The sequence below is a fragment of the Ixodes scapularis genome, unplaced genomic scaffold, assembly GCF_016920785.2.
Source record: "Ixodes scapularis isolate PalLabHiFi unplaced genomic scaffold, ASM1692078v2 PGA_scaffold0__279_contigs__length_252992795, whole genome shotgun sequence".
Taxonomy (NCBI): Eukaryota; Metazoa; Arthropoda; class Arachnida; order Ixodida; family Ixodidae; genus Ixodes; species Ixodes scapularis.
Window position 1 is genome coordinate 147,210,857 of NW_024609835.1, and position 11,988 is coordinate 147,222,844.

Genomic DNA, 11,988 nt, shown 5'->3' on the forward strand with positions numbered 1-11,988 from the left:
GGGAAAAAAACAACATGCTGGGAATATTTTTTATTGCTTATTCAGTCACCGAGAAATTTTGTCCGTTCAAAACGACCAGTATAAAAGACGGAAACGAAGAGCTGGGGTGTAGTGTTCGGGTTAGTGGTGTTCCGAGAATTCGTCGTTTGGCTTTCGAAGCGGACGGACGCGTCACTATCAACGGCTGCTGATAGCCGTGGCGACAAGGACGAACGATGCAACGTGCCTTATCGGATTGTCATCCCCCGATACCGACAGGCGAGTACCTACTGAACTCTGTTTTCCTTCATGCCGACATCCGAGCGAGACCATACAGAATTGAAAACTTTCAGGCCGGACTAGAAAACGCAGGAGTCCTCAAGGAGATAGCCGCGTGCGGCTCATTTCAGATGAAACACGTGTGGCTCGTGGCGCTCAAGTCTGCCGCTGCCAAAGAGAAGTTAGCAGCCGCTAAAGACTTCGAGGTGAAAGGCAGGCGGTGCGTCATCATTGACCCGGACAGGGCAGAGGTGCGTCTCAAGCTGCACTGGATCCCGTTCTACATGCCAGACGACTGCGTGAAAAAAGCTCTGGAGCCCTACGGCAAAGTCGAAGAAGTCTCCAGAGAAACCTGGCACGTGGGTGGATTCGAGGTAGCCCAGTCGACCACGAGGACTGTGAGACTAACCCTGAAGGAGAACGTCACCGTCGAGCGCCTGCCTCATCAGCTCCGCCTTTCTGGCTGCTCGGCGCTGGTTCTTGCACCAGTACGAGCGCCACTCTGCCTTCGCTGCCGCAAGGCCGGACACGTGCGATCATGCGGGACCGGTGTAACCCGCGAACATTCACTGCCGCTCATAAATCAAGTGGTCTCTTAATACACATATTAAGAAATAAAGGTAATATAAAAATATCACAATTTTAGTCGTATATATTCGCAAAACTGACATAATAAGTTAAAAATACTTTAAATAGAAGCGCCAATGACCGGACGACATTAAACACACATATCTTGGCCTCCAATCACCTTCTGTGTCCTCCCTTTACTTTCACTATATTACTCTATGATAAGATGGCAATGAAACGTTTAACCACCAATTCTCCCGGTGAACGCCGAAAGTATGAAGATGCGCGAGATCTGTTCACATTATTCGAATATTCTTGTAAATGAAGTTTCCTCCTCTGAGACCGTAAGTTGTAACGCCGAAGGCCCTCCTTAAAGTTCCAACCTTGCTGTCGGTGCAGAATTTATTCTTTCTAGCTCTGGTGACATAACCAAGCTTGATAGGCTAGCAAAAACGGAGCGCGAGGAAGTCGCTCGGCACGCAAGCGCGGCAGGTTGTGTTTGTAAACAGTAAAATGGTCTATTGGAGACGGAAGCAGGACTACTATCAGAAGCATGCGTACCGTCTACTTACAAATAAAACAGTAATATCATGTAATCCGTGAGATGCAAAATCCGACTGGGGCAGCACAGAGCAACGGAAGCACAGCGGGGAGAGCAGGGAGTTTCAGTATATCATTTTCAAAATCTCGTTAAAGCTTACGGGCGCGCTACAGAGCATGCATTAAAGGGGCAGAGCGAGGCTCTGCTATAAACAGCGTTGCCTGAAAACACGATCTACAGGAATTCTCTAATCAAGACGGTCGCTCACATTCAACTGAAGTCTCGTTGTCGCCGATAAGCACTTTGTTTGTTTTTTCTGTTGTTGTTTTTTTGTTGTTGTTGTTGATCCGCGTTTTACAAACACAGCGCAATAATTCCATGGGCTAAAACGAAGAAAACGGCCATCAACGAAAAGTCGGCACGGACGTATTTCGGCAGTTCACGATGAATTTAACCAAGACGGTACTGCAACACACGAAATGCAGCTGAACGCCGAAAAGGGCATTTCGGGAACCGGACCTACGTGACTACCCTAGCCGTCACCATAACCTGGAAAACGGCGAAGAGTACGGCCCCAGTGAGCCCATCAGCGCGGCGAAGCGAGTCACGTGACAAATTTTCGTTCAAGGTTTTTTGTCCTACGAAGAGCGGTCATGTGATACGCTCCACTCTTCTGATACGCTCGAAGCTGCCTTCGTGCTCCCTCAAAGCCAGCGTTGGCGGTCACGCGTTACATGTAACCGCGTTACCGGTAACGCGTTTCATTTTTTCGTCAAGGTAGTAATGTTATCTTTACTTTTCTAAAGCAGCAACGGGTAACGAACTTACGTTACTTATTGCGAGGGACGGGTAACGTAGTTACGTTACTCGTTACATCTTTCGGAGATACATAACAATACACTCTGAACTGTTTTCGTGTTTCTATTCTTCCTCTCAGATTAAGTTCTACCGCAGCCGACGCTACGAGCTAATGGCAACAATCAGGCAGCCTCAAAAGGGCACCGTCATGGTGCTCGTCATGTTTTGTTTTACCAGTTCTATCATCGCTGAACCAATAATAAACAAAAAAAAGGCCTATTGACTTGCCTTTTTGAGGCTGTTTGATTGGTCCCATTAGCTCGTAGCGTCAGCTGCGCCTGGACTTAAGCTGAAACAAATTGTGGGCGCTAAGTCGATAATCCTTCCACTTATTGAACAAACTTCCATATATAGCCTCTGTTTTTCCGCAAGCAAAAAGTCCCGCTTTAGGGAAACCGCAACGCCCGAGCCATTTGTTTTAGTGTCAAAAAACTCTGTCGCGAAAGAAACACGCTGTTACAGTCAATCAATAAGCAAAAGTAATGCAAATGTAGCGTGTGTTACTTTTTATGGATAACAGTAAAGAGTTCACTTTATTGCGATATAAGGTATGTCGATAACGCGTTCTATCTTTTGCAAGAAGCATGTTGCGTATTTTGTTGCATTTTTTTTTTACGTAACGCCTACAACACTGCTCACAGCCACACAAATACACAACATATGGTGGGGAAGTTTATTAGAAGGGGAGGTCGAAGGCAGATGCACAATATAGCTAATCTCTCTTCGCTTGTTTGTATTTGTATTTCTCGGGTTAAAAGTAAGCAAATACAATTTCTCTTAATATACATATATATATATATATATTGTTAGGAAGAAGAAGTGGCACCGGAGAGTGGCGCGCGCTCGACGAGCATTCAGAGAGCTCGGAATGTTCCCGGACGAATGTCACCCTTACTATCCATCCTGTATCTAATCATTCCTCATTAAATCACCCTATATTTGTAACCTAATACGTGGTGGAGGTGCAGCAAAATCCCCAACCTTCCCCTCCGCTCATCTGACCTGGAGCTGCGCAGCGGCCGCTTCACCTCTGCAACCATGTTTGATGAGAACGCCAACACAACGGACCAGCGGCCTCTACACATCAAGAATCGCCAACGTGACCCCCCCGAATTCGCCGGTACCCCTGATTCGGACGTCCAAAACTGGCTGAAGAATTATGACCACGTGAGTCAGCATAATCATTGGGACGACATGATCAAGCTCGCCAACGTTGTCTTTTTCCTGAAAGGCACAGCACTACAATGGTTCGACAACCATGAAACCGAAATCAATTCATGGGACGCGTTCAAAGCCTCCTTTGCGGACGTCTTTGACACACCTGAACGCCGCAGACAGCATGCCAAGGACAAGCTTTCCAAGCGGTACTAAGCCGCCTCTGAATCTTCGACCTCTTATATCGAAGAAGTACTCCGCCTTTGCAGCCGCGTCAATGCAGCTATGCCAGAGGACGAGAAAATCAGGCACCTCTTCAAAGGGTTGTCCCAGCAACTGTTTTCTGTCGTCGCACCTAAATCGCCTCCGACCGTCCACCAGCTCATTGCGGAATGCAAGAAGTACGAAGAGCTACAAAGCGGCCGGATCCTCAACCCTCCGTTTGAACGCCTCCCGGAAGTGTCCGCCCCATCTTCCGCCGGTGAGCTTTCTACTCTTATACGAAGAATCATTCGCGAAGAATTACGCGAATTCGTGGCTTCCTTTCGCCCCTCCGCCGACATTTCACTCCCACAAACCGAGACTTCTAGTGTTCAGCAAGTCATCAAGGATGAACTTCGGGCTGCGCTTTGCCCCATCGCACCGGTTCCTTGCCCTCACGTCCCGCCGCCTGCCTTCTCGCCGCCAATCTGCGCTTTGCAGCACGCATCCCCACACCTCTGCCCCGTGCAGCATTTGAATAACGTTTCCCCACCTCCTCGACGTTACGGACCACCCCGAAGAACTGAGGCATATCGCACCGAAGACAACCGTCCGGTATGCTTCTACTGCCACTCACCTGGCCACGTTATTCGCTACTGCCGCCGCCGTATTCAATCCGAGACATACAATCGCAACCCCACTTCTACCCCACCCTTCAACGACCACAACCCCAGCCGCACCTCCGACGACCGCCGCAACTGGAGTCCTCCCCCTTTTCCTGGTTCTCGGCGTGGCCGGTCCTCATCCCCCTACCCTCGACGCCGCTCTGTCTCGCCGTTTATTGATGCCACTGCCACATCTCCACCGTCAAACTAAACAACGCAGCCTGTCGTGACACAGGAAGTCAGGCTGCATCGCCGTCAACAGCCCCAAATCCTCCTTCTCTTGGCCCTACCACTATCGTCGTCGAAATTGGAAGAGAAAAAGTCGCAGCTTTAATAGACACAGGTGCAGCAAACTCCTGCATTTCTAATCAACTCCGTCGCCGTTTGCACAAAGTGCTAACTTCACCATCTCCTGGACATTTCCTTCGCATGGGAAACAGTGACCTCGTACAACCTCTCAGTCACTGCACTATGCCGGTTCAGATCGGTGGTCTTTCCTACATAATTCTGTTCACTGTACTCGAAAATTGTGTCGTCGACGTTATATTGGGATGGGATTTTCTTTCGGCCACTGACGCGACCATTGACTGCGCCAGCCGGGAATTGCTCTTGAACTCTTTGCCGACTACTGACACCACCTGTGAACCTTACCCCCTCTTTCTTCACGCCAGTGGCGATTACATCTTACCTGCCCTCTCGGCTGCCTATATCACACTCATGCCGAACCGTCCTCTTCCATGCACCTCCGGTCTTATCGAGCCCATCGCCAGCCTTGTCACAAAGAAGCCTGTCATCATTCCCTACTGCATCGCCGACACACTTCAAGGACAGGTTTCTCTCTTCATCACCAACACCTCAGTTGAACCCCAAATTGTACCCCGTGGTCCCCGCTTGGCTACACTCACTATTCATATCTACGACAACTTCGTACCCCTTTCTGACAGTATTAACATTAAGACCTTGTCAGCCCCTCCGGACGCCAACATGCACGTTGCGAAGATGATAGACGCCCGCTTATCTGACGGCCAAAAAGAAGCTTTAACCCAGCTTCTTTCATATGACGACCTCTTTGATTTCGACAATCGACCCCTTGCGCAGACGTCGGAGGTCTCCCATCACATCGACACGGGCGAAGCCTCTCCCGTTCGAAGTCGTCCCTACCGAGTTTCATCAGCAGAGTGCCAGGTCATTCACGAACACGTCACTGATATGCTTCGCAAGAAAATAATTGAACCCTCATCAAGCCCCTGGTCGTCACCTGTAGTCCTCGTAAAGAAAACAGATGGAACCTGGCGCTTTTGCGTAGATTACCGACGCTTAAACAAAATTACTTCCAAGGACGTCTACCCTCTACCCAGAATTGACGACACTCTCGACACTCTTCAAGGATCATCCTTCTTCTCTTCAATGGACCTTCGCAGTGGCTATTGGCAGATACCCGTTGCGGATATTGACAAACCTAAAACTGCCTTCATTACCTCCGCCGGCCTCTATCAGTTTAACATCATGCGCTTTGGTTTGTGTAATGCCCCAGCCACATTTGAAAGAATGATGGACACTGTGCTGCGTGGTTTCACCTGGAAAATATGCCTATGTTATCTAGACGATATCATTGTTTTTTCCCGTTCATTCTCTCAACACTTGGACAGGCTAAAGCACGTCCTCGACTGCTTTCAATCAGCCTACCTCCAGCTTAACTAAAAAAAATGTGTCTTTGGAGCACGCCAAATCAAGGTTTTGGGTCACATTGTCAGCGCTGACGGAATTCGCCCTGACCCATCCAAGGTACAAGCCGTTTCCGAATTTCCAGTGCCCAAACATTTGAAAGACGTGCGCGCTTTCCTCGGTCTTTGCACCAATTTTCGGAAATTCATACCCGGATTCGCCCACATCGCTGAACCCCTGAACTCACTTCTCCGTAACAATGCGACCTTCCAATGGAGTCGCGAACAACACGACGCCTACCAAGCCCTCAAGACTGCCTTGACGACCGTTCCAATTCTTGATCATTTCGTCCCAGGCGCCGACACGAAGATCCGCACAGATGCCAGCGGCCACGGCATTGGCGCTGTGTTGGCTCAGAACGTCTCCGGTGTCCATCGTGTGATTGCCTATGCAAGTCGTACGCTTACAAAATGCGAGCGAAACTACAGTATAACAGAACGCGAGTGTCTGGCCGTTGTTTGGGCAATTTCAGAATTCCGTCCTTATCTCTATGGCAAACACTTCATTTTCGTCACTGATCACCATGCGTTATGCTGGTTAACAACGTTAAAAGACCCTTCCAGACGTCTTGGACGCTGGTCCTTGAAGTTACAAGACTACACATTTACAGTGCACTACAAATCTGGCAAAAGACACCTCGACGCGGACAGTCCTTCAAGATGCGCACTTCCCCCTGCGTCGCAACGTACACCTTCCGCCGACCCCGACACAACAACGGCCGTCTTAGATTACATCGACATTGCTGCCGCACAACAGTCTGATCCTTCCTTACACCGCATCATTCACCACTTACAGGGCTTATATCAGAACCCTCCTGCGCAAATTCTACGCCGTGCCCGTCTATTCCAACTCCGGAATGGAGTCCTCTATAGGCGGAACTATGACGTCCACGGACGCGCTTGGCTTTTGGTTATCCCCCGACAACTACAAAGAGATGTCATTCAAGCTCACCATGACGACGCAACAGCCGGACATCTGGGATTTGCCAAAACGTACTTCCGCATACGGAGTCGTTACTTCTGGACGGGCATGACCCGCACCATCAACAAATATGTTCAGGCGTGTCACGACTGCCAGACTAAGAAAAGACCTACCACCAGGCTTTCTGGTAGACTACAACCGATTCCGCAACCATACCAACCATTCCAGCGTATAGGAATCGACTTTCTCGGTCCTTTTACACTGTCGACAAGCGGGAACAGGTAGATCATTGTAGCTGTTGATCATTTGACACGCTATGCTGAGACAACTTCTGTACCTGCCGCCAACGCCGATGAAGTTGCTAATTTTTTTCTGCACTCCATTCTCTTGCGTCATGGAGCTCCCCAGTTTATAATTAGTGATCGTGGCACTCCCTTTCTCCCTCAGGTCCTTGAAGACGTCTTTCGGCTTTCTTCCACAGTCCACAAAGTGACAAGCGCCTACCATCCCCAAACAAATGGACTGACCGAGCGCTTGAACCACACACTTGCCGACATGGTTTCAATGTATGTTGCTGACCATCATACCAACTGGGACATTATTCTTCCCTACGTAACATATGCATATAATACGGCACGGCAGTCTACAACCGGCTACTCTTCATACTACCTCCTCTATGCCCGCGAACCCTTCACACCTCTTGATACCATTTTGCCTTACACACCTGACACATTGGTTCAGCCGTCCGCAGCAGAGATCACATCCAGAGCAGAGGACGCTCGCCAACTCTCCCGCATGCACACCCAGGAATCGCAGCAGCACCAGAAGCTACGTTACGATGCATGTCATCTGCCTACCACCTACGACATGGCGACGAAGTTCTCTTGTGGACTCCCTTGCGCGCACCCGGCAAGTCTCAAAAACTCCTCAAGCAATTCGTCGGCCCGTTCCGTGTCGTCCGTCAACTTTCTTTCAACAACTACGAAGTTGCCCCTGTTACCCCGCTCTTGATCATCGTTCAAGATCTTGTGACGTGGTCCACATAAGCCGTATGAAACCTTACTATCGTCGCGATACGTAAGCCTCTCAAACGCACCAGATGACCAGTGCCTGCACCGACGGGGCGAATATTGCTAGAAAGAAGAAGTGGCACCGGAGAGTGTCGCGCGCTCGACCAGCATTCAGAGAGCTCGGACTGTTCCCGGACGAATATCACCCTTACTATCCATCCTGTATCTAATCATTCCTCATTAAATCACCCTATATTTGTAACCTAATAATATATATATATATATCGTTCGTTTTGAGGCGGCCCAGAAATAAAAAAAATACCTCGCCGACATAGCCGAAGCACGAATGACACTGTCGACACTCAAATAGAAACTGCGGCGGGTACGGTATGTAAGGATGGCGTCTGCGCGACCCATACGATACTTTACAGATATCGGCTGGATCAAAATTATATCGGCACAACATTTAAGATTGGGGCGCAATATAGGCGCAACACTGAGCGCTGCCTGGTTTGCATATTTCCATGTCTTCGTTCATCATTTTCGAACCGAGACGCTCTTTTTTTTTTTTTTTTTTGAAGTATATAGAATTGCTAAAACGTATGCACGCGCGACACGTAATATTTGGCTTTTCTTCGTACGGATTAGATCAAAATGCTAATACTATTACCTAGCACTTCCTAATCATGCGCGACCTCGTCTTGCGATTCATCACACTGGAGGTTTGTACCGTCGCACATAAGCAAAAGTTTCGTCAAAGCGATCAACATGAACGGCTATGAAATCAAGGGTGTATTCGACCGCATCACCATTACGCGTCTTTCAGACCCTGTGAGTGAAAGATGTGCAATTCGCCCATTTACCCTTTTTACACGGTTTCAGAGAGCACCGCTTCTAGTGGGGCGCAAAGGGGGGGTGTAAAGGGTGCAAATCATTAGCACATCCATCTTAAACCGACCGATTTTCATTAATCATGTACAAATGGTGTAACAAGAGTATATTTCCTGACTTACATCCTTCTTGTACACTTTTGAAACGTATATGGATTTTCAAAATGTTTAATGCGTAAACTCCACGCCGCAAGCCACGGCTTTCGTCCTCGGTAATTCCGAGAATAAGCTTGAATCTTAAAAGCGTGGCCGATGAGAAACATGCGATAGTACATAACTGTAGAGAAGTGTGCCCACCAGACCGAACTCTGAGCACATACGTACAGTGGCTTAGACAAGTAGCTGAGCGCTTTCAACATGGAATGTCGCTGCAGTGCGGTTACGATAACATGCGCCTTGCAAAGAAAAAAAAGAGATTAGGGTCACCTGTAAATGAATGCCGTCCCCGATGACTGGGTCTGCGTGAAACAACAGACGTACGGTCGAGTGTTCCGTTGACAAACGAGGCACGTTCATTTCCTGCTATCCGCATTAGCGAAGAAAAGTTGCTTTGTTCGGGATGATGAATACCTGGGGAACATAATTACCGAGTCGTAATTAGGTTGTGCTATCGTGCCGCGGGATTCAGTGCCGCTGCAGGCCTAAATGTGGGCCCTCCATACTAATTTGTTCGGGAAAAGCTTTCGTTGAAGTAAAGGGACTTCCTCATAATTAAACTCGTCGGAATATGGGGCCCTTTAAGCCGCTCTTCTGCCCCTGCAGTGTAGCGATATCGGCATTTACGAGACTTGTTAGGAACATACAAAAGGATCTGCGACCATTATATATGTCGACTACTTGTGCAGTCAGCAAGATACTTCGTTGTAAAAGTAAGTAAATTAGGCGTTGAATAATGAATGTGTTTATATTCTTATGTGATTTAGATATGCGCCATTGTTTAAGCCAACTTAGCAATTGAGCCAATGCATTACGGTTTCAAATTAGGTGTCTTAACAGAAATTTGGACCCAAAGGTGTGTGTTGAAATTTCCAGTTGTAATGGAATTTAGAGCGCATAAATAATGTATAATGACGTTGATTTAAGCATGAACGTCGTAACACATTCACATAAAAAAGCAAAAACCGTAGCGGAAACTAGTGAGTTTATTAAGAAGCTTGCTTTGTGACGTCTCGATCGTTGCTAAGTTCGTTTTTTTAGAGTTTGTTGCTGGAGGTTTCGTGAAGAGCACAGCGATGCAGCAGCAACCTGAATTAAAACGTATCACTTTCCTAGCGTGTGGTAGACAGGGAGGTACGCTGCTATACTATTTAGCGCAAGACTGTTTCAAAGAGGCGCAAGTGGCGAAGTATTAGCAAAAGTAATTAGCGACAGTAACCTTGTAGATGTCGAGGAATGCCTAGAAGGAGCACTGGAAGTGCAGTACACCCATTTTCAGAGTAGTAGCAGTCATGCCCGATTGGATCGTATGTACCTTTCTTTTGATCTAATAGGAGAATGTGAAAATTCTTGCGTTAAGCCCGTCTCTTTTTTCGATCACTGTCTAGTACATAGTACAATAGAAAGAGCAAAACGGACCGGTTTTACATGGGAGTTGTGGAAATTAAACTCAAAATTATTGAAAGATGACATGTTTATAGCAGCGGTTACGGACAATATCAAAGAGATAGAAGGAGACCAAACTAAATTGGGGGTAAATGGGAATTATGTAAACAAGACAATAAATTGGAAGCAATAGAAAGGTCGTGTCGTTTAAAGTATGAGCAAGGAATCAGGCAAAGGACTTTAAAAGTAACTTGGAAAAATTAGTAAAGCTAGAGAACAAAACGCCAGGGGTTTTTAAGGACGACATCCAGCAACTAAAAGAACGGCTAGAAGTCTTAGACCAAGACCGCTGTCGCGGTGCAATCGTGCGGGCAAGAAGGGAGGAATTGGCGGTTGGGGGAGATGCCCACAAAACGTATGCTAGGGATCAAAAAAAATGAAAGCCGTTTACAATTTCCTGTAACGCCGGTTAGAGCGCAGCTTTCGAGGAAGATGGAAGCGTACTGAGGGATAGGTGACCCCCAGAAGTCACGTGACCCCCAAAAGTCACGTGACCGCCTTGAGGTCACGTGACCCCTAAGGTCACGTGATCCCCAGAAGTCACGTGACTTCAGGGGTCACGTGACCTTAGGGGGTCACGTGACCTCAAGGCGGTCACGTTTCTGGGGGTCACGTGACCTCAGGGGGTCACGTGACCTAAGGTGGTCACGTGACTTCAGGGGGTCACGTGACTTCTCGGGGTCACGTGACCTAAGGGGGTCACGTGACCTCGGGGGTCACGTGACCTAGGGGTGTCACGTGACCTGGGTGGGTCACGTGACCTCGGGGGGGTCACGTGACCTCGCGGTTACGCCGACGGCGACGGCGACGCCAACGGCGACGCCGACGGCGACGCCGACGCCGCTCAAGCCGGAAACGGGCCCCTAAGAGCTGCGCTCTAAAAGACGAACGCCCGCCGAAATCATATAAATGAGGTTGACTGGAAAGGTGTTTTACCAGATGGAAAAAGGGCATTGAGCGGGCTTTCTTTGAATATCATCAGACCTTATTTTCCTGTCGTGTGGGGGGGGGGGGGGTAGATTTGGAAAAATTTAAGAGGGAATTTATCGGAGCAATGCCGAGACTGGATGATTAGGGTAAAGGAAGGCTACAACAGAAAATATCGGTCGATGAAGTAGAGGCTGCTATTATGAATTTAAAACCAGGGAAGGCTCCGGGTCCGGACGGGTTAAGCGCGGCCTTTTATAAAGAATTTAAACATGAATTGTCACCCCTTTTAACCTCTGTGTTTAGCGAAGCCCTTGACCTTAAAGCTTCGCCTCCATCTTTTGCGGAAGCACATACTATTTTAATTCCGAAAACAGATAGCAGAGAAAAACTTAAGCAAGTGACATTGTATAGGCCAATTTCATTAACAAATGTAGATTACAAAAATTTTCATGAAGGTCTTAGGTCAACGATTGCAGTCAGGTATTCAAGAAATCGTGGGCCCACACCAGACGTGCAGCATTAAATGACGCTCGATGTTTTCAAACATACACAAGGCGTGGTGTGTATTGGAGTGTTGCGACACCTTGATGCTCGAGTAGCGGTCCTCCAGCTCGACCTCGAGAAGGCATTCCACTGTGTAGCGCACGAAATTCTCTTTGCGATTT

General features: G+C 48.1%; 1 pseudogene; it reads left to right on the plus strand.

Moving 5' to 3' along the window:
- LOC120848765 overlaps positions 1 to 10,143 on the plus strand; it is a 43,745-nt pseudogene extending 33,602 nt beyond the window's left edge.
- The last annotated feature ends 1,845 nt before the right edge of the window (positions 10,144 to 11,988 follow it).